The sequence below is a fragment of the Mesoplodon bidens genome (genome assembly GCF_964165515.1).
Source record: "Mesoplodon bidens genome assembly, chromosome: 1".
Classification (NCBI taxonomy): domain Eukaryota; kingdom Metazoa; phylum Chordata; class Mammalia; order Artiodactyla; family Ziphiidae; genus Mesoplodon; species Mesoplodon bidens.
This window is the reverse complement of record NC_138176.1, coordinates 116,821,124-116,842,893: the sequence shown is the minus strand read 5'-3', so window position 1 is coordinate 116,842,893 and position 21,770 is coordinate 116,821,124.

Here is a 21,770-nt window from a genome sequence, read left to right as displayed (position 1 = left end):
CCATATTTGGATTGGCTTGTTTCTTTTTTTTTATATTCAGCTGCATGAGCTGCTTATAAATTTTGGACATTAATCCTGTGTCAGTTGCTTCATTTGCAAATATTTTCTCCCATACTGAGGGTTGTCTTTTCATCCTGTTTATGGTTTCCTTTGCTGTACAAAAGCTTTTAAGTTTCATTAGGTACCATTTCTTTGTTTTTATTTCCATTTCTCTAGGAGATGGGTCAAAAGGATCTTGCTGTGATTTTAGTCATAGAGTGTTCTGCCTATATTTTCTTCTAAGAGTTTGATAGTGTCCAGCTTTACATTTCGGTCTTTAATCCATTTTGAGTTTATTTTTGTGCATCGTGTTAGGGAGTGTTCTAACTTCATTCTTTTACATGTAGCTGTCCAGTTTCCCCAGCACCACTTATTGAAGAGGCTGTCTTTTCTCCACCGTATATTCTTGCCTCCTTTATCAAAGATAAGGTGACCATATAGGCGTGGGTTTATCTCTGGGCTTTCTATACTGTTCGACTGATCTATATTTCTGTATTTGTGCCAGTACTATACTGTCTTGATTGCTGTAGCTTTGTAGCATAGTCTGAGGTCAGGGAGCCTGATTCCTCCAGCTCCGTTTTTCTTTCTCAAGACTGCTTTGGCTCTTCGGGGTCTTTTGTTTTTCCATACAAATGGTGAAATTTTTTGTTCTAGTTCTGTGAAAAATACCAGTGGTAGTTTGACAGGGATTGCATTGAATCTGTAGATTGCTTTGGGTAGTAGAGTCATTTTCACAATGTTGATTCTTCCAATCCAAGAACATGATATATCTCTCAATCTATTTGTATCACCTTTAATTTCTTTCATCAGTGTCTTATAATTTTCTGCATACAGGCCTTTTGTCTCCTTACAGAGGTTTATTCCTAGATATTTTATTCGTCTTGTTGCAAAGGAAAATGGGAGTGTTTTCTTAATTTCACTTTCAGGTTTTTCATCACTAGTGTATAGGAACGCAAGAGATTTCTCTGCATTAATTTTGTACCCTGCTACTTTACCAAATTCATTGATTAGCTCTAGTAGTTTTCTGATAGCGTCTTTAGGATTCTCTATGTATAGTATCATATCATCTGCAAACAGTGACAGTTTTACTTCTTCTTTTCCGATTTGGATTCCTTTTATTTCTTTTTCTTCTCTGATTGCTGTGGCTAAAACTTCCAAAACTATGTTGAATAATAGTGGTGAGAGTGGGCAACCTTCTCTTGTTCCTGATCTTAGTGGAAATGGTTTCAGTTTGTCACCACTGAGGACGATGTTGGCTGTGGGTTTGTCATATACGGCCTTTATTAGGTTGAGGAAAGTTCCCTCTATGCCTCCTTTCTGGAGGGTTTTTATCATAAATGGGTGTTGAATTTTATCAAAAGCTTTCTCTGCATCTATTGAGATGATCATATTGTTTTTCTCCTTCAATTTGTTAATATGGTGCATCACAGTGATTGATTTGCATACTTGAAGAATCCTTGCATTCCTGGAATAAACCCCACTTGATCATGGTGTATGATCCTTTTAATGTGCTGTTGGATTCTGTTTGCTAGTATTTTGTTGAGGATTTTGCATCTATGTTGATCAGTGATGTTGGCCTGTAGTCTTCTTTCTTTGTGACATCTGTGTCTGTTTTTGGTATGAGGATGATGGTAGCCTCATAGAATGAATTTGGGAGGGTTCCTCCCTTTGCTATATTTTGGAAGAGTTTGAGAAGGATAGGTATTAGCTCTTCTGTAAATGTTTGATAGAATTCGCCTGTGAAGCCATCTGGCCCTGGGCTTTTGTTTGTTGGAAGATTTTTAATCACAGTTTCAATTTCAGTGCTTGTGATTGGTCTGTTCATATTTTCTATTTCTTGCTGGTTCAGGCTCGGAAGGTTGTGCATTTCTAAGAATTTGTCCATTTCTTCCAGGTTGTCCATTTTATTACATAGAGTTGCTTGTAGTAACCTCTCATGATCCTTTGTATTCCTGCAGTGTCAGTTTTAACTTCTCCTTTTTCATTTCTAATTCCACTGATTTGAGTCTTCTCCCTTTTTTTCTTGATGAGTCTGGCTAATGGTTTATTAGTTTTCTTTATCTTCTCAAGAACCAGATTTCAGTTTTATTGATCTTTGCTATTGTTTCTTTCATTTCCTTTTCATTTATTTGTGATCTGATCTTTATGATTACTTGCCTTCTGCTAACTTTGGGGTTTTTTTGTTATTCTTTCTCTAACTGCTTTACATGTATGGTTAAGTTGTTTATTTGAGATGTTTCTTGTTTCTTAAGGTAGGATTGTATTGCTATAAACTTCGCTCTTAGGACTGCTTTTGCTGCATCCCATAGGTTTTGGGGCATCGTGTTTTCATTATCATTTGTTTCTAGGTATTTTTTTATTTCCTTTGATTTCTTCGGTGATCTCTGGGTTATTAAGTAATGTATTGTTTAGCCTCCATGTGTTTGTATTTTTTACACATTTTTTCCTGTAATTGATATCTAGTTGCATAGCATTGTGGTCGGAAAAGATACTTGATACAATTTCAATTTTCTTAAATGTACCAGGGCTTGATTTGTGACACAAGATATGATCTATCCTGGAGAATGTTCCATGAGCACTTGAAAAAAATGTGTATTCTGTTGTTTTCGGATGCAATGTCCTATAAATATCAATTAAGTCCATCTTGTTTAATGTATCATTTAAAGCTTGTGTTTCCTTATTTTCATTTTGGATGACTGTCCATTGGTGAAAGTGGGGTGTTAAAGTCCCCTACTGTGATTGTGGTACTGTCGATTTCCCCTTTTTTGGCTGTTAGTATTTGCCTTATATAATGAGGTGCTCCTACGTTGGGTACATAAATATTTACATTTGTTATATCTTCTTCTTGGATTGATCCCTTGATCATTATGTAGTGTCCTTCTTTGTCTCTTGTAATAGTCTTTGTTTTAAAGCCTATTTTGTCTGATATGAGAATTGCTACTCCAGCTTTGATTTCCATTTGCATGGAATATCTTTGTCCATCCCCTCACTTTCAGTCTGTATGTGTCCCTAGTTCTGAAGTGGGTCTCTTGTAGACAGCATGTATACGGGTCTTGTTTTTGTATCCATTCAGCCAGTCTATGTCTTTTGGTTGGAGCGTTTAATCCATTTACATTTAAGGTAATTATCGATATGTATGTTCCTATTACCATTTTCTTAATTGTTTTGGGTTTGTTATTGTAGGTCTTTTCCTTCTCATGTGTTTCCTGCCTAGAGAAGTTTCTTTAGCATTTGTTGTAAAGCTGGTTAAGTGGTGCTGAATTCTCTTAGCTTTTGCTTGTCTGTAAATATTTTCTCTATCAAATCTGAATGAGATCCTTGCTGGGTAGAGTAATCTTGGTTGTAGGTTCTTTCCTTCATCACTTTAAATATGTCCTGCCACTCCCTTCTGGCTTGCAGAGTTTCTGCTGAGTTTCAGCTGTTAACCTTATGGGGATTCCCTTGTGTGTTATTTCTTGTTTTTCCCTTGTTGTTTTTAATATTTTTCTTTGTATTTAATTTTTGATAGTTTGATTAATATGTGTCTTGGCCAGTTTCTCCTTGGATTTATCCTGTATGGGACTCTCTGTGCTTCCTGGACTTGGTTAAGTATTTCCTTTTCCATATTAGGGAAGTTTTCAACTATAATCTCTTCAAATATTTTCTCAATCCCTTTCTTTTTCTCTTCTTCTTCTGGGACCCCTACAATTCAAATGTTGGTGTTTTTAATGTTGTCCAAGAGGTCTCTGAGACTCAATTCTTTTCATTCTTTTTTCTTTATTCTGCTCTGTAGTTATTTCCACTATTTTATCTTCCAGGTCACTTATCCGTTCTTCTGCCTCAGTTATTATTCTGCTATTGATCTTTTCTAGAGAATTTTTTATTTCATTTATTGTGTTGTTCATCACTGTTGTTTGCTCTTTAGTTCTTCTAGGTCCTTGTTAAACGTTTCTTGTATTTTCTACATTCTATTTCCAAGAATTTGGATCATGTTCACTATCATTATTCTGAATTCGTTTTCAGGTAGACTGCCGATTTCCTCTTCATTTGTTAGGTCTGGTGGGTTTTTGCTTTTCTCCTTCATCTGCTGTGTGTTTTTCTGTGTTCTCATTTTGCTTAACTTACTGTGTTTGGGGTCTCCTTTTCGCAGGCTGCAGGTTCGCAGTTCCCGTTGTTTTTGGTGTCTGTCCCCAGTGGCTAAGTTTGGTTCAGAGGGTTGTGTAGGCTTCCTGGTGGAGGGGACTAGTGCCTGTGTTCTGGTGGATGAGGCTGGATCTTCTCTTTCTGGTGGGCAGGTCCACCTCTGTTGATGTGTTTTGGGGTGTCTGTGGCCTTATTATGATTTCAGGCAGCCTCTCTGCTAATGGAATTGTTTGTGTTCCTGTCTTGCTAGTTGTTTGGCATAGGGTGGCCAGCACTGTAGCTCTCTGGTCATTGAGTGGAACTGGGTCTTGGCCTTGAGATGGAGATCCCTGGGAGATTTTGGCCGTTTGATATTATGTGGAGCTGGGAGGTCTCTTGTGGACCAGTCTCCTGAACTTGGCTCTCTCACCTCAGAGGCACAGCCCTGACGCCTGGCTGGAGCACCAAGAGCCTGTCCTCCACATGGCTCAGAATAAAAGGGAGAAAAAAAGAAGGAAAGAAAGAGGAGAAAATAAAATAAAGTAAAATAAACTTATTAAAATAAAAAATAATTATTAAAAAAATTTTTCAAGTAATAATAAAAGAAAGAAGAGCGCAACCATACCAAAAAACAGATCCATCAATGATAACAAGTGCTAAAAACTATACTAAAAAAAAATCCAAAAACAAAAACGGACAGACACAACCCTAGGACAAATGGTCAAAGCAAAGCTATACAGAGAAAATCACACACAGAAGCATATACATACACACTCAGAAAAAGAGAAAAAGGAAATAGATATATATATATATCCTTGCTCCCAAATCCACCTCCTCAAGTTGGGATGATTCATTCTCTATTCAGGTATTCTACAGATGCAAGATACATGAAGTTGCCTGAGGAGATTTAATCCGCTGCTCCTGAGGCTGCTGGGAGAGATTTTCCTTTCTCGTTTTTGTTCATACAGCTCCCGGAGTTCAGTTTTGGATTTGGATACACCTCTGCGTGTAGGTCGCCTCAGGGCATCTGTTTTTCGCTCAGACAGGACGGGGTAAAAGGAGCACCTTATTCGGGGGCTCTGGCTCACTGAGGCCCAGCAGCAGGAGGGGTACGGATGCGGGGCGAGCCTGCGGCGGCAGAGGCTGGTGGGACGTTGCACCAGCCTGAGGCGCACCATGCGTTCTCCCGGGGAAGTTGTCCCTGGATCCCAGGACCCTGGCAGTGGCGGGCTGCACAGGCTCCCCGGAAGGGGGGTGTGGACAGTGACCTGCGCTCGCACACAGGCCTCTTGGTAGCAGCAGTAACCGTCTTAGCATCCCACGCCCGTCTCTGGGGTCCCCGCTGATAGCCGTGTCACGTGCCCTTCTCTGGAGCTCCTTTAAGTGGCGCTCTTAATCCCCTCTCCTCGCGCACCAGGAAACAAAGAGGCAAGAAAAAGTCTCTTGCCTCTTCAGCGGTTCCAGACTTTTTCCCGGACTCCCGGCTAGCTGTGGCGCACTAGCTCCTTCAGGTTGTGTTCACGCCACCAACCCCAGTCCTCTCCCTGGGATCCGACCTCCGAAGCCCGAGCCTCAGCTCCCAGCCCTGCCCGCTCCGGCGGGTGAGCAGACAAGCCTCTCGGGCTGGTGAGTGCTGGTCGGCACCGATCCTCTGTGCGGGAATCTCTCTGCTTTGCCCTCCACACCCCTGTTGCTGTGCTCTCCTCCGAGACTCTGAAGCTTCCCCCCTCCGCCCACCGCAGTCTCCACCAGCGAAGGGGCTTCCTAGTGTGTGGAAACCTTCTCTCCTTCACAGCTCCCTCCCACTGGTGCCGTTCCTATTCTTTTGTCTCTGTTTATTCTTTTTTCTTTTGCCCTACCCAGTTACGTGGAGAGATTTTTGACTTTTGGGAGGTCTGAGGTCTTCTGCCAGCGTTCAGTAGGTGTTCTGTAGGAGTTGTTCCACATGTAGATGTATTTCTGATGTATTTGTGGGGAGGAGGGTGATCTCCGCATCTTACTCTTCCGCCATCTTGAAGCTCCTCTCTGATTCTTTAGTATAATGTTAGCTCTAGAGTTTTTTGTAGATACCCTTTCACAGACTAAGAAAGTGTCCTTCTATTCTTAGTTTGCTGAAAGGTTTTTGTTTTTGTTTTTACATCAGGAATGGATGTTGGATGTGTCAAATGCTTTTTTGCATCTACTAAAATGGTAGTGTGTTTTCTCCCTTTATTCCATTAATTTGGCACATTACATTAATTGTTTTTGCTATTAAACCAATTTTGCATTCAAACAACAACTTACACTTAGCTAATTTATACATATTGGTTAATTTATACATTGATTTGGTTTGCTATTTTTGGTAGAAGAAAAGGATTGAGACTAGCACCTGAAGCTAGTACTGAATCTGCATCAGGTAACTTCCAAAATGGATGACTATAGGGTTGATGTAAAGACGAAAGAGAAATGGACTGAGGTAGGAGATACATAGTCAGTGAAAGTAACAGAAAATTAACAAGACACGTCATAACTATCAGCTATCTAAGCTTCAAAATGAAAGGTATTTTAAATTAGAACTTTCTATACTCACTTCTCAGATTATCATATCAGAGCAGCTGGTACTCACTAAACTGAAGATATGCTATATTCCATGATGTATTATCCCTGGAAACAGAGCAAGATTTGCAAGTATTTCTTCAGTAACAATTTTTAAAATCTTGTTTTCTTTCCTCAAAGGGAACCATTGCTGAAACACTTCAAGTACTAGAAAAAGACATCAGTGGGTTGAAAACTGAATGGAAGAGGAGGAGGAAGATCCAGCAAGTGTAGACTACTCTGTTTTTTTTTTTTTGTGGTACACGGGCCTCTCACTGTTGTGGCCTCTCCCGTTGCGGAGAACAGGCTCCGGACACGCAGGCTCAGCGGCCATGGCTCACGGGCCCAGCCACTCCGCGGCATGTGGGATCTTCCCGGACCAGGGCACGAACCCGTGTCCCCTGCATCAGCAGGCGGAGTCTTAACCACTGCGCCACCAGGGAAGCCCCTAGACTACTCTTTTAAGCCTGAATAAGAAGGGGAATATCCATAATGTTTTTCTGAGTTATTCTAGAAGAAAATATGTTGTTACGACTGTCTCCATCCCAAGCTAAATGGAGGCTCTTTTATTTCCCTCTCTAACCTCTGCTGTTCCAGGATCTACAGGTCCTATTTGTAACAAAGATTGTCAACTACACTCTTCAAGTCATGTTTTGGCATTTACTGTAGCTGGATCACTAGAATTTAGAGGAGGGCACCTTGTTTACTCTGTCATCCTGATGCCCTGCACCTTCAAACAGATGGCCAGCCAAAAGCCCAGTGCAGAACAGAAAGGATCTACAGAAAGTGTTTATCCTATTGTCACAAGAGACATTCAACAAGACGTGCCAGGCCTCTCACTGATCAATACATCACATACTCCCTGCACGACAGCAGGAATCAGTCCTTCTGAGTATTAATAAGACAGAATCTCAAGACTTGTCATATCCCATCACACAACGAGGTCTAGCTAAGAGATGGCTGACATGGACAGCTGTGATCTGCCATCATCTCAGTATAAGAAAAAGAAAGCAGCAACATGAAAAGGTTTTACTCCCTCTTGAATTCATCCACCCGTTTACTCACTTATTAAATAATGATAGCTACTGACATTTATTAAAGGCCTTCTATGCTAATCAGTTTTACATTTTCTCTTAATCCTCCTATCAACTCTATGAGCGTTTTCATTTTGGAGATAGAGAAGTTAAGGAACTTGCAAGAGCTCACAGGTTTCCATTCTGTGCTGAGCACTTTGCAAAATACAAAAGTACAAAATACATGTCATCACACCCATCATTATAGAAATTAACTGTATAGTATGAGAAAATAGATTTTTAAAAAACTGTCTGGGCTTCCCTGGTGGCGCAGTGGTTGAGAGTCCACCTGCCAATGCAGGGGACACGGGTTTGTGCCCTGGTCCGGGAGGATCCCACATGCTGCGGAGCAGCTGGACCCGTGAGCCATGGCCGCTGCACCTGCGCGTCCAGAGCCCATGTTCCGCAGCGGGAGAGGCCACAACAGTGAGAGGCCCGCGTACCGCAAAAAAAAAAAAAAAAAAAAAAAAAAGTCTACAATGAGATGGTAATAAAAATAGTTAATATTTTTAAAATGCTTTCTAAATAATATGCAGTTGTGTATCTTTCATTATCTCTCTTTTAATATTCATAAGCCTCTGAGATAGGTTCTTTGATTATCTTCACAGATGAGGAAACTGAGGCTTACAGAGGTTAATTAAATTGTCAGAAGTTTTCAGGTAGTAAGTGATGAATGCTGTGATTGAGATATTTACCGTATGCTGTAAGAACACAGAGAAAAGAGCAATTAACCAACTTGGATGCTCAGTTAAAGCTTCAAAGAGAATAGTTTGACATTTGAACTGAGGCTTGAAATTTGTGACTGGGAGTTCACCTGAAAGGAAAGAGGGAAAATTTCAGACTTAAGGAACAGCATAGGGAAAGACATGCAGTTGTCACAGGTTCAGGGAACAACCAGTAGGTCGGTAGTGCTTGAGGAAAGGGTGGGTGAAAGTGGCAGTGAGCGAGAACACAGAAGGATATAAAATGGAGTTTGGGAGTAGGTTGTTTGAGGGCCTTGCATATTCTTTAAGAAGCCCAGTTTGAACAGCACAATGGTTAACAATTCAGGCTCTGGGAATTCAATAATTCTAGGTTGGAATCCGCTTAGCTCTATCATTTATTAAATATGTTACCTTGACTAAGAAACTTTATGTAACCCACTGTTTCTTCATCTGTAAAATGGGAATAAGTATAGTAACTATTTTGTAGGTTGTTATAGCAGTTAATGAGATATAGCATTTGTAGAAGACATTTTGGTATGTAAATGTAAAAAGAATCCAATGAAAGTTATTCTCATCATTATTCATATGTTTATTATCATCATGGATGAGACAGACTTAGTTTGCAGCTGGTAGAAAATAAAAGTAAAAAAGGAAAAATCTAATAAATGAAAATGGGTCCCTTTCCCCTGCTCCCTACTATCTGATAGGAGTCGGTCCTCAAATATAGCATCAACATTTCACTTGCAATTAACTGCAGCAAAGGAATCAGAGCAGTATTGTGTTTGCTGAGGACAGAAAATGTCTTGCTTATTAACGCTATGGGAGCCCAAACCAGCCAGGGGCCGCTAGCAGGCACTGGTACCCAGGCCAGCCTCCATATTCAACACAGAGGTCAAATCCAGTGGGCAGGGTGTGCCTTGGTACCTGTAAAAACACTGGGATGAAGTAGAGCTGTTGTGACTCTAATGTAAAAATACCAGTTATTCACTGAGAGTACAACTTGAGCCATAATTTGGAGGTTCAGGAAGCAAGACTTAGCTCTGCAAAGAAAAGGTACAGAAAAAAGTACACAAGAAGATGAGACATTTATCATATTGACTATAGAGGAAGAGGGACTATTGGGTAAGGAGCCCTGTCTTATGGGTTATTCCAATGTGGAGACTAGATGGGTGAGGATGTGGACAACAGGAGAAGAGTCAGTGTCAAGGCAGAGTTTGCTTCAGCACAGGAGATCCGAGTAAGGCAGGCAATACCACTTAATTTTGATTGCCTCATAAGACGGAGCTAAGACCACCTCTCTCCTTCCAATCCCCCATCCAACCAAACTGAAACTCCCGATCAGTGCTTCCTAAACCTGGCTGCCCAGTGGAATATCATTTGAGAAGATTTAATAAGTACTGATACCTGATTACCACTCCTAGGGACTCTGACTTAAGTGGAATTGGGGTGTCTTGAGCACTGGGTTTCTAAAAGGTCCCTGGGTTGACTGTAACATGCAGCCAAGGTGGAGAACCGCTGGGGTGGACAATATGTTATGCATAGTATCTCATCTCCTGCCTACTTGCCATTATTCCAAATAATGATAAAACAGACAGAAAGTTGTCCTGTTGAAAAATGCATCACCCTGAGAGTGAGTAAAGAGCCACAAGTTTAATCTACTTTCAGGCATTAAAATAAAAAAATATACGCTGTCTTGAGATAGTGGGTTGGGAGAAGGTGAAGTGGTACATATACATATATTGCCAGTTAATTCATTTATTTTCTCTAAAGAACAATCTGGGAATATGTTATGATTTGCATTATTCAACTTAAATTGAGCCTTTGAATTAAACCCAAATAAACAGCTGAATCTGTACATAACTGTTAATACTATACATGATTAAAAGTTTTTTAAAAAGTGAGAAAACCAAAATGCCTAACAATATAATAACCGGTAATCAAACTAGGATACAGCAATACAACATCATGTGGCTAGGAAAGTAAACATTAGGTTGACTATCTTAATACATGGATATCTGTATAAGAAAAATGAAGCAAAAAATGCACAATAATATATTCTGGTTAGTATTTTGTAAAGGATGTTGTGTTAACAAATTGGAATGCATGAACTTGCTTTTATTTTCATTTTAAAAAACTCAATATAAAAAAACTTCTTCATTTATCCAAGTATTAAAATAAGGGATAATTAGGTTTTTTTCCCCCAAAAAATGATACATTTGAGAAAAATCAAAGAATAGTGATTGGAAGCAATTTTTCTTGATCAGGCCTCTGAACTAAGCCAGGCTACTGGGAAGAATGCTAAAGAAGCTGCAGCTCAAATAATCTACTTACATTTTATCATTTTCTTTTTTCAAAATTTTATGTTTATTAAATCATTTAATTTTATTTATTTTTACTGTTGAGGCAAGACATGGTTCACTCTAATTAAAATTTAATAGCCAAGACATAAAAGCAACATAAATGTCCATTAACAGATGAATGGATGCAGAAGATGTGGTATATATACAACGGAATATTACCCAGCCATATAAAATAATGAAATAATGCTCTTTGGAACAACATGGATAAACCTAGAGATTATCATACTAAGTGAAGTAAGTCAGACTGAGAAAGACAAATATCACATTATATCATATATATATGTGGTATCTAAAAAAAATGATAGAAATGAACTTGTTTACAAAACAGAAACAGACTCATAGACATAGAAAACAAACTTATGGTTACCAAAGGGAAATTGTAGGGAGGGATAAATTAGGAGCTTGGGATTAACAGATACATACTACTATATATAAAATAGATAAACAACAAGGTCCTACTGTATAGCACAGGAAACTGTATCAATACCTTGTAATAAACTATAATGGAAAAGAATATATATTATATATATAACAATCACTTTGCTATACACTTGAAATTAACACAACATTGTAAATCAACTGTACTTCAAGTAAAAACAATAATTACGAAAAAATAAAATTTTAAAATGGAAAGGAAACTTGATTTTCATGCTCAGGTTATGAATTCAGTCTGAGTAATTCACTGATTACATTTAACAGAAAAACACCTATGATAACAATTTTCTTGGTTACATTTATGAAATTTTAGCTGGATAATAGCCAACCCAAAAGATGGACTTGGCAACAAATAATTGAGTTCTTTGTCCATGTTTTCAAAAAACTACACCTCTATATAGATACAGAGCAATGTTGCTGGGATGATGGCTCAAGTATTACAAACTGGAGAGGAAGTGACTGAAATCAAATGCCAAATTGCTGGAAACAACAATGACAAGGAGCTGTCTTCTTGAGAAGATAAAAATATACGCTGTCAGTAAAATTTGCACTTAGTTTGAAAGTCACAGAAGGCCTGCGTTTGGAAAAAAAATAGCAAATAATAATATGCAAAAAAAAAAGCAAATAATAATATGCAAAACTGGTATATATATATATATACATATATATATATTTTTTTTTTTTCTTTAAATCAGTAGGAATCCAGAATTATAACAGGTGGGGTTATTGGATTTTCAAAACTGTTGAAGGGTAAGGTGCAGGCTTAATGATTTGGGTGGTTTTAACACTTAAAAGCTGAGAAATGTGCCTTGAAATTATACAGGCATTCCAGAACTCAGGCCCTCCTGTTATCAGTTCCACCCTATAGATCCTACTTTCTAACAAACTTAACTGATTTAATATACTTATCATGAATATCTCATTTATTAATTTATTCTTTTATTTATTCAATTTTCTGATCTGACCTCTCTTTTTCTGATTGTAACTTTTGTACTAAATCACAAAAATCTGAACAGAAAGGTTTTACGTGACACCATCACACTGTTTCTTCCCATTAATTTCATTCTACCTCTATCACTTCAGCTATACTTTTGGCCCTTCTGAAACACTGTTCTACCAAACAGTGAATAGTTTCTTGCTAATTGTTACTGGATGCCTCTATGGTACCTTTTAGGTTCCTGGTTCTATTTTGATCAAGAAAATAAACCGAAATAAGAATTTCAGAATTACAGTATGACAATAACAGAGACATAAAGTAAGAATATAAAAAAAAATTGAGATAAAACATTTTCACAGGGCTTCCCTGGTGGCTCAGTGGTTGAGAATCTGCCTGTTAATGCAGGGGACACGGGTTCGAGCCCTGTTCTGTGAGGATCCCACATGCCGCAGAGCAACTAGGCCCGTGAGCCACAACTACTGAGCCTGCACATCTGGAGCCTGTGCTCCGCAACAAGAGAGGCCGCGATAGTGAGAGGCCCGCGCACCGCGATGAAGAGTGGCCCCCGCTTGCCACAACTGGGGAAAGCCCTCGCACAGAAATGAAGATCCAACACAGCAAAAAAAAATAATTAATTAATTAATAAACTCCTACCCCCCCAAAAAAAAATTAAAAAAAAAAAAAACATTTTCACATATGGGGGACAATGGATCCATATTTTATTTTTTTATCTTAAACCACATCTGTCACTCTGATTATTTGCATTCATCAGCTTATCTGTAACTGTGAAATGATAGTTTCATTTGCAAAACATCGCTACTGAGAAATTAATTTCCTATTGCAGTGCTAGCATCTAGAGTAGAGAGTTGTGAGCCAGGCACCTTGTTTGGACATATGTTACTTACTAATGATGTATAATCCTGGGCATTATCTTTACCTTTAAGACTTCTAACTCCACCATTAAATGACCAAGCAGGACTAAAGAGATCATAAGGCTACTTCAAACTTCAAGAGTGTAAGTTTCAAGGATTCTTACTATGTTGCCCCTTCCTTAGTAAGAAGGAACAGACCAATATACAGAACTGACTTGTTTACTAAAGTATATTCTGAGATAACCAGCTGATGAAACAACAGGCTGAAATAAAAGTCAACTATTCAACAATTCACCAAATATTTAATGGGTACCTACTGTGTGCCAAGCCCTCTGCTAGGAGCTAGGAGTATATCATGGAATAAAATTTACCTATTCCTGATTTTGTAGAGCTGACATGCCAGTGGGGAAGATAGATGATACCCAAGTAAACAAATACCTCAACAGGTAATTACACTGTGACAACTGCTAGGAAGAAAATCAACTGAGAGAGCAATGAAGCAATGGGGGATGGGATGACTCCTTTTCTAAGGGGGTGACTTTGGGCAGGATCCTGAAGGATGTTAGTGAACTAGTCATGTGCAGAGGTGGAGGAAAAGCTTTCCATGAAAAGGAAACTTGGACAAGTACACACACATGTGTGCCTGTCTCTATGGTGCTATATTCACACATTGTCATTTAACTGCCAAATCTCATGAAAGGCCCCCAAATGAAAGGTTCAGAAATGTAGGCAATAAAGAAAATTAACTACATCAGAAGAATTCTATTCAATTTCTTAGAATTAAGTTGATCTCATTTTGAAATGCTGAATTTAGTGAAACAGTCCAAATGTAACATACAACTTTTAACTTTTCTAAAAGTTATCCTTTAACATATTTGTGGAAGGCAAAATATGAGAACTCCTAGAGCAGGCTGAAACTGCTGGATGGCAGCAATGATGATTTGCAAATGAAAATGGCACTGTATTTTCACTCAATAATATCCCATTTATTCCACCTTGGAATGCATGAGAGATTGCTATGGAAAATTTGGGGACAGTTTTGAATTGCACTGTGTGGACACTGTCCATATTTTTGATAAACCATTTTTGACAATACTTACTCCTATTTGAAATCACTAGAGAAATGTTTTTGATAAAATAATCCATTAATAGCAAGTTAGTATAGGCAGATATTCTCTTTTCCAATAATTTATAAAACTTGAGTGCAGGAAACAGTAAAACTAAATGGCACAAATCCTTTGATGATTCTGAAAGAACCTCAGGTCAGCATTAAGAATATCATTATCAATGTTTGCTCAGTTAACAGGCATGGCTGTGGAATAAGATGCTGTCTGTGATTTACTCTCTAAAAGTTAAGCCTAGGGAACTCCCTGGCTGTCCAGTGGTTAGGACTCCATGCTCTCAGTGCCAAGGGCCCTGGTTCGATCCCTGGTCCAGGAACTAAAATCCCACAAGCTGCTGTGCAGCAGGGCCAAAAAGAAAAAAAAATAAAAGTTAAGCCTAGGTTTTGGGATGATTTTGCTGCACAGCTTTCCATTACGCATGTTTTGAAATGTAGTCAACCCCTCCACAGGTATTCCGTGGATGCCTGTTGTGTACCTGGCACGATTACACTACAGAGTTCTTTAATTTATTAGAGGAGACTAATTAACACAATTATTTCTTGATGCTGAGTGATAATACATTTCTGAGGCATAGTGGGAAGACTTTAAAACCAGAGTTGTTTCAAATTATCACTCTGAAGTTAGTTCTGGGATGGGCCTAGTGCAGATAACTTCTTTAGCTTAAGTTTCTTCATCTATAAAATATATAAATAGTGGTTATGAAGATTTTTGAGAAAATTTAATGAGGTGACATCTCTGACTTGACACACTGGAAATGGTTATTTATTGTGCATTGTAAGTGGTCGGTAAATGGTTAGAATATATGTATGTATGTGTACGTGTGCATATGTACATATAGTCATAAATATGTTTCTACATGCACGTACATATAACATATATTACCTACTGTGATAATGAATTTTGTGTCAACTTGACTGGGTCACAGGGTGCCCGATACTTGGTTAAACATTATCCTGGGTGTGTCTGTGAGGGTGTTTCAAGATGAGATTAACATCTGAATTGGCAGACTGCATAAAAGAAACTGCCCTCCCCCCGCAGTGTGGGACCTGACTAGAGCAAAAGTGAGAACTTACTCTCTCTGCCTGAAGGTCTTGAGCTGGGAAAATTAATTGTCTTCTCCTGTCTTTGGACCCAGACTGGAACTGGCACCACTGGCTCTCTTGGTTCTCAGGCCTGCACTCAGACTGGAATACACCATGGGCTCTCCTGGGACACCAGCTTGCCCGCTGCAGCTCTTGGGACTTCTCAGCCTCCATAACTGGGTGAGCCAACTTCTTATGATAAATACATACACATAGTTGACCCTTGAACAACATAGGTTTGAACTTCTCGGGTCCACTTATATGTGGATTTTTTGCAATAAATATGAACTACAATACTACAGCTTGAACCTGCAGATGCGGAACCACAGAAACAGAGGGCCCACTTAAAATTCTATGGGGGCAGGGAGGGTTGGTTCCCTTAACCTTGGCATTATTTGAAGGTCAACTATGTATGTTGCTTCTACTTCTCTGGAGAATCCTGACTAACCCATCTACATATGCAATCAGCTTGACTTTTGTCATTTTCTGCTTTTTAGTGCTGCTTTTCACGTGGGTTAGACAGGTGGAAAGAGACCACACGACACCACCCCCTGGGGGCTAGATTAATTCTCCGCTCCCATTAATCACGACGTCTGATCTTATGAGGCAAGGCTGGAGCTGACTCAGCCTCGTACAGCAGAGCCTTCCTGGGCCCTGGAGTCCATATGGACACCCCCAGATGTAGCTAACATTGTGGACTCAAGAAAGGATTGTACCAGGTCTGAAAAGTTCAAGTTTCTGCTAGAAAGCCACCTTTTCTTCTGTGAGGTTATATAACCTTTCCAGAAGCATTTAAACTAACGATGGATGTATAAACTTTCGTAGGGGAATGATTAGAAACACTGAGAGTGCCTTGTTCTTAAATTAAGCTCAGCATCTGCAAGGCCACATACCTCTTGGAAGGAGAAAACGGACTCAAAGGCCTTTATCCGAACAATGTCTCTACCTCCTGATTTTCAGTGGCCAGAAAGCCCATTTCCCTACAGGCACCAAAGGAGAACATATAATGAGTACATATGCCCAACGAAGATCAGTGTCTGCTATCAATTGCTGCAGAAAGTAATCAAAAACATAGTGGCTCAAAACAATAATAATGGTTTATTATTCTTCATAGTATTTGTTGGACAGGATCTGGAGAAGAGTTTGACTGGGGATGTCTACTTAGGGTCTTCCACGCAATGTAGTCATGTGTTGGTTGAGCCTGAAGGACCCACTAAGGGCTTGACTGGAGCTGGGGCATCAGCTTCCCAGGAGGCTCATTCACATGGCTGGCAAGTTGGTGCTGGCTGGTGGCCTAAGGCATCAGACCCTCTGCACGGCCCTTTTGCTCCACAGGATGCTTCAAGGTCCTACTGACATGACACCTGGCCCCGTAATTACAACAATCCAGGAGAGCAAGATGGACCCTGTAAAGTCTTTGATGGCATGGAAATCAAAACCTCTTATTCTAAGAATTGGGGCAGTAACAACAGTCTGCCCATGTTCAAGGAAAGAGAACACATTCCCATCTTTTGACAGAGAGTTATCAGCATCATGCTGTAAGAACAGTACTATGGCCAAAACAATATACAACCTTCCCACATACAAAACAGAGGGTAAGCATGTATGTCCAGCTGTGCAAAAAAGTTCACTATCTTTTCATAAAATTAATGCGTTGAAGAAATCCTTTGAAAGTTTAGCAGAATTCACATGGTATATTATTTCAATATTAGAAATTACTTCAAACATTTAGTGAATAACCAAAAAATGCATATGGGAACAATTATTACTATGTCAACACTGAAGAATTTTATAGATTTATGCGAAGCACAAGTTTTCAGTGAATAATCCTGGAAGGAAGCTGTCTTCCAGGAGGATGAAGAAGATCCATTGTTTTCTTGTGTTATTCAGAGACCCACTGTCTTCACAAAGCCACCTATAGTCCTCTGGCTTTACTGGAGCCATAACTCTAAAGGCCTGTGTCCAGGAAAATAGTTTTCATGTCATAAGAGAGGTGGGAACAGGGCAACACTGCACTTAGCAATGACCATCTGTCGACCATGGGAGAGCTTCAAACTGGTCTGTGTATTGATTACTACAAAAGAAGACCTTTGGTCTTTGGTCTTTGGCTGATAGACAAAGTCTAGGTTATGGCTGTGCTTGGAAGTAAAGCTAATAGACTTCTGGATGCTGCTACAATGTGGGAGGACCATCTAATCCAGTTATTTTAATAGAAATCAGAATAATCAAATACATTCTAAAGGATTTCCTGCATATGTCTATTTTTGCACTCTCACTGCAACCCTGATTCCTTCAAGTTCATACTGGGTCAGATTTCTGTCTTTTCTGTGCTTTATTATTATATAACTCCAAACAGTATTTTTACCAAGGTGCACTTGAAACTCTTCATAAGTTTGTACTAATGGTATGTCATGTACGTACAAAATGCTTTGCACTGTAGTTGCCTTTTGAAAGTCAACAAATGCCTTGGCAAATACCTGAAAGCTTCCCTAAAACAGGGTCAGTATTAGATCTGCTCAAGGGAGCTTACTGCTGCAAGGCCTGGAAGAACCTGGGAAGGTTGCTATTTTAGTTATTGATTTGACTTAAATTATGACAGATCTGCTCTACTCTTAAACACTAGAGTACTTGATGACCATAAAACATTTCTATCCCCAAACTGTCCTGATTTCAACTTAATTTACTTAATTTTTTGTGTGCATTTCTTGGATACAGGAATACTAATGCACGATGAGAATTAAAGTGTTTTTTTCCTCAGGAATAATTGAGCACATTTATAGTTAAACATTTGGTATTTGACATGTGAGACAATACACTCTGAACCTTAAGAGATGGAGAAAGGAAAAGAATAAGAACCAAGGACCTAGCTTTTAACCAGGAGAAAATGACAAAGTAAATTCAAATGGCAAGGAAACTGGGAGAACAATTCTCTTACAGATAAATATTTGAGATGTCAAAATAAATTTGATGAACATTGAATATTCTCTGTTAAACACCTCTCTGCTGGGGCTTCCCTGGTGGCACAGTGGCTAAGAATCCGCCTGCCAATGCAGGGGACACGGGTTCGAGCCCTGGTCCGGGAGGATCCCACGTGCTGCGGAACAACTAAGCCCATGCGCCACAACTGCTGAGCCTGCACTCTAGAGCCCGTGAACCACAACTACTGAGCCCATGCACCACAACTGCTGAGCCTGCACTCTAGAGCCCGTGAACCACAACTACTGAGCCCATGTGCCACAACTACTGAAGCCCGCGAGCCACAACTACTGAGCCCACGCGCCTGGAGCCCATGCTCCGCAACAAGAGAAGCCAACGCAATGAGAAGCCCATGTACCGCAATGAAGGGTAGCTCCCACTCACTGCAACTAGAGAAAGTCCGCACACAGCAACGAAGACCCAAAGCAGCCAAAAATAAATTAATTAATTAAATAAAAATGTTTTAAAATCTTAAAAAAAATCTCTCTGCTAATAATAGTTTAGAGTTATTTCAAAATAGGTCTTGTTTTGATGATAAAAAGAATACGTATGCCTACCTTCACCCAATTAATAAACTGTTGAACATATGAATCCCTAACAATTCAAGTGTCAAACACAGAAAACCAGATTTCTAATATCAGTGAAAGAACTACAAAAAAACTTTGCAAGTTAATTTTGGTAGGTCTTAAAACATATGGGAAGATGCTATATTTGTTAAGACTGCCTCATAACAGATGCATTTTTAAACTAGAATATGTAATCACAGAATTTGAGTTTAAATTACTACAGAGAAAAATCTGTACAAATTTTTATTTATCTAGATAAGTGTGCACCACACACTAAATTTTTATATTATTTACATTGAAGAAATTACATTCCAATTTTCCCTAAATTACAGTCAAACAAAAATATAGGTTTATGACTTCTGAGAGGCAAATCATTCTAATGCAAATACCATTAGTCCGTCATTCTGTGTCTATAGCAGCCTCTATCAAATACAGACCGGGCTAAACTCAGAAGAGGAATGAGCACCCTAGACAGGAAGGCATGCTGTCATCCTGTCTTCGGCAGCCCAACCACTGTCCATCGGCCTTTTAAACAAGGGGATTCATCTGCAACAACTAAACATAAACTTCCTCCTCATAAGTACTGGTGTACACAGTCTCTCATAATGACCCTAAATCATGCTATTGTCTTCACTGCATTTAAAGGTCAACTTCTAGCACCGGTTAACTTCCTGGAACTACCTTCTGTTTCTTTACCCCCAAACTTCTGATTTTGAAAAATTTCCAACCTGCAGAAAATTGAAAGGGTCTTCACCCAGATTAACAACTGTCCACATTTGGCCACATCTGCTTTCTCCACCTTCCACCAAGAGCACCTCATGGGATGTGTCTTTTGTGGACCTCAGTTTGGGGGATTGTACAGCATATGTCACTGAACCCAATCAACTACCTTGTGCTTATATTATGCAACCCCAATCCAGTTGTAAAGTTGAGAATGATTTGGATTGACAAAAGGGGTGCAGTGGGGTTAAATGATGGTTGGACTTAGATAGGGTCAAATCCACATTTACTTGATTCTCTTATAAATGGTTGAAATGCTTCATCTGTATTTACTATTCCACTGCATATATTTAATGAGCTTATTACTTTTGCTTATTACAGTTGGCCTAGAAAATTAATTTGACTATTTAGTCTTCCCTCATGCTCTTTAAAAAGCAATTAAATTAAAACACGTGTGGAAATTGTATTTATCTCATCAGATACACTGATTATTTATCCCCAGTTTGCTTTAGTTAATTGTAAAGTAGAATATATAAGACAATCAAAACAGTGCTTTCTAAAATGTGTCCTTCCAAAATGCTTATTCCTTAAGACAAAAGTAGTTCCTGTAGAAAAACCAAAAATAATTCAGATGATAAAATTTTCTTAACTCCATTATACTCCTAGAAAGTTTGAAGGACACTCTTTGCCTGAGTTTCATTAATATCAACGGATAACTGAAGCCCCCACGTATCACACTTCACTAAACTCTGGAGCAACTTTATAAGGTATATATTACGTTTATGGTAAACTCACGTTGTTCATTTGTCCATGGTCTAAATGAAAAACACAGCAATGTTCACAGATGTAACATAAATGGGAAAGCTAAGATTTTGGAACTAAGGAAACTAATACTTTGCTTAGTTAACTTATTAATTGAGTGAAGTCAGGCAACTTAGTCTCTTTTTACTTCAGCTCTTAAATCTATGAATTGAGAGAAATAATCAATCCTAACCTAAGCGTCAAGGTTTTACTGAAATACTGTAGTCAGTGATAACAATAGCTAGCATTTTTCAAGCACTTATAACGTGCCAAGGTTTACATACATTTTCTCCTTTAATTCTCTCAGAAAGCCTAGGAGGTTGATGCACTGGTTTTCCCCAATTCAGAGGAAGGGAACTGAAGCTTTAAGAGATTATAGATTTTCTAGCATCTCACACTCTAGTAGAAAACAATATGGGCTTAACCAGAGTCTTTGATAATAGGATTACCAAAGTCTCTGATATGAGAATAAAAGCTCAAAAAATACTCAGATGTAGCCGTCATTAATATTTATCAGTCTATGTACGTGCAAAAACACCTTTACAGGCAATATCTGCCCTAATTCTCACAGTAGCCTTGCAAGGTAAGTTTGATGCCCATTTTACGGAAAAGGAAATTGAAGGTTGGAGCTTGTGTTATTTTCAAGCTTGCAGAGAAACTACGTGCAAATAAATCTCTTAGCATATTTCTTAGCTATATCCCTTTACTTAATATGTTTTCATAATTGCTTACAATATTCTTCCTGCTAGGAATGCCCTCTTACATATGGTGGAGTCCCTCTAAAAAGAGCATGAGATATCATACTAGAAGGACTAGCCTACAAATGGTTGCTGCAAATAAGCAAAACATTAGTAAAAACATAAGCAAAAATTAACTCTGAACTTTCTGCAAACCTAGACCAAAAAAAAAAAAAAAAAAAAAAAAACAGGCAGGGGGAAGCAATGAGTTATCTAGCTCTTAATACCATTATAAGGAAATTATCAGGAATAAGGTGCCCTATGGTCCCATTCAATAACCAGGCCAAAGAAGAGCAGTCTTAATTTCATAGTTCATGTTCCTAAAATGTCCAGAGGCTTTTAATGAGCTTTTATCTTAATAAACATAAAAGTCATAAAAATTTTAAATATAACATGTTTTAGATATCTAACTGGTTATTAATCGTATTACACTTTTATTCATTGTGAAGTGAATATGTCAAAATCATTTTGTACTATCTTGGCAAAACGATGACAGAGTTCAGTGTATTCACATTTTACTCATTAGACATAACAGACTTCTGACTGCTTAAAAATCTGATGCAAGGAGTTAAATACATTTTCACTTCTCATTTCTCACAATAGTTGTTTGTCTGCAATGCTTTTGAAACCATGCAGAATGCTTTAGAAAAATAAGTAAGTTAAATCCAG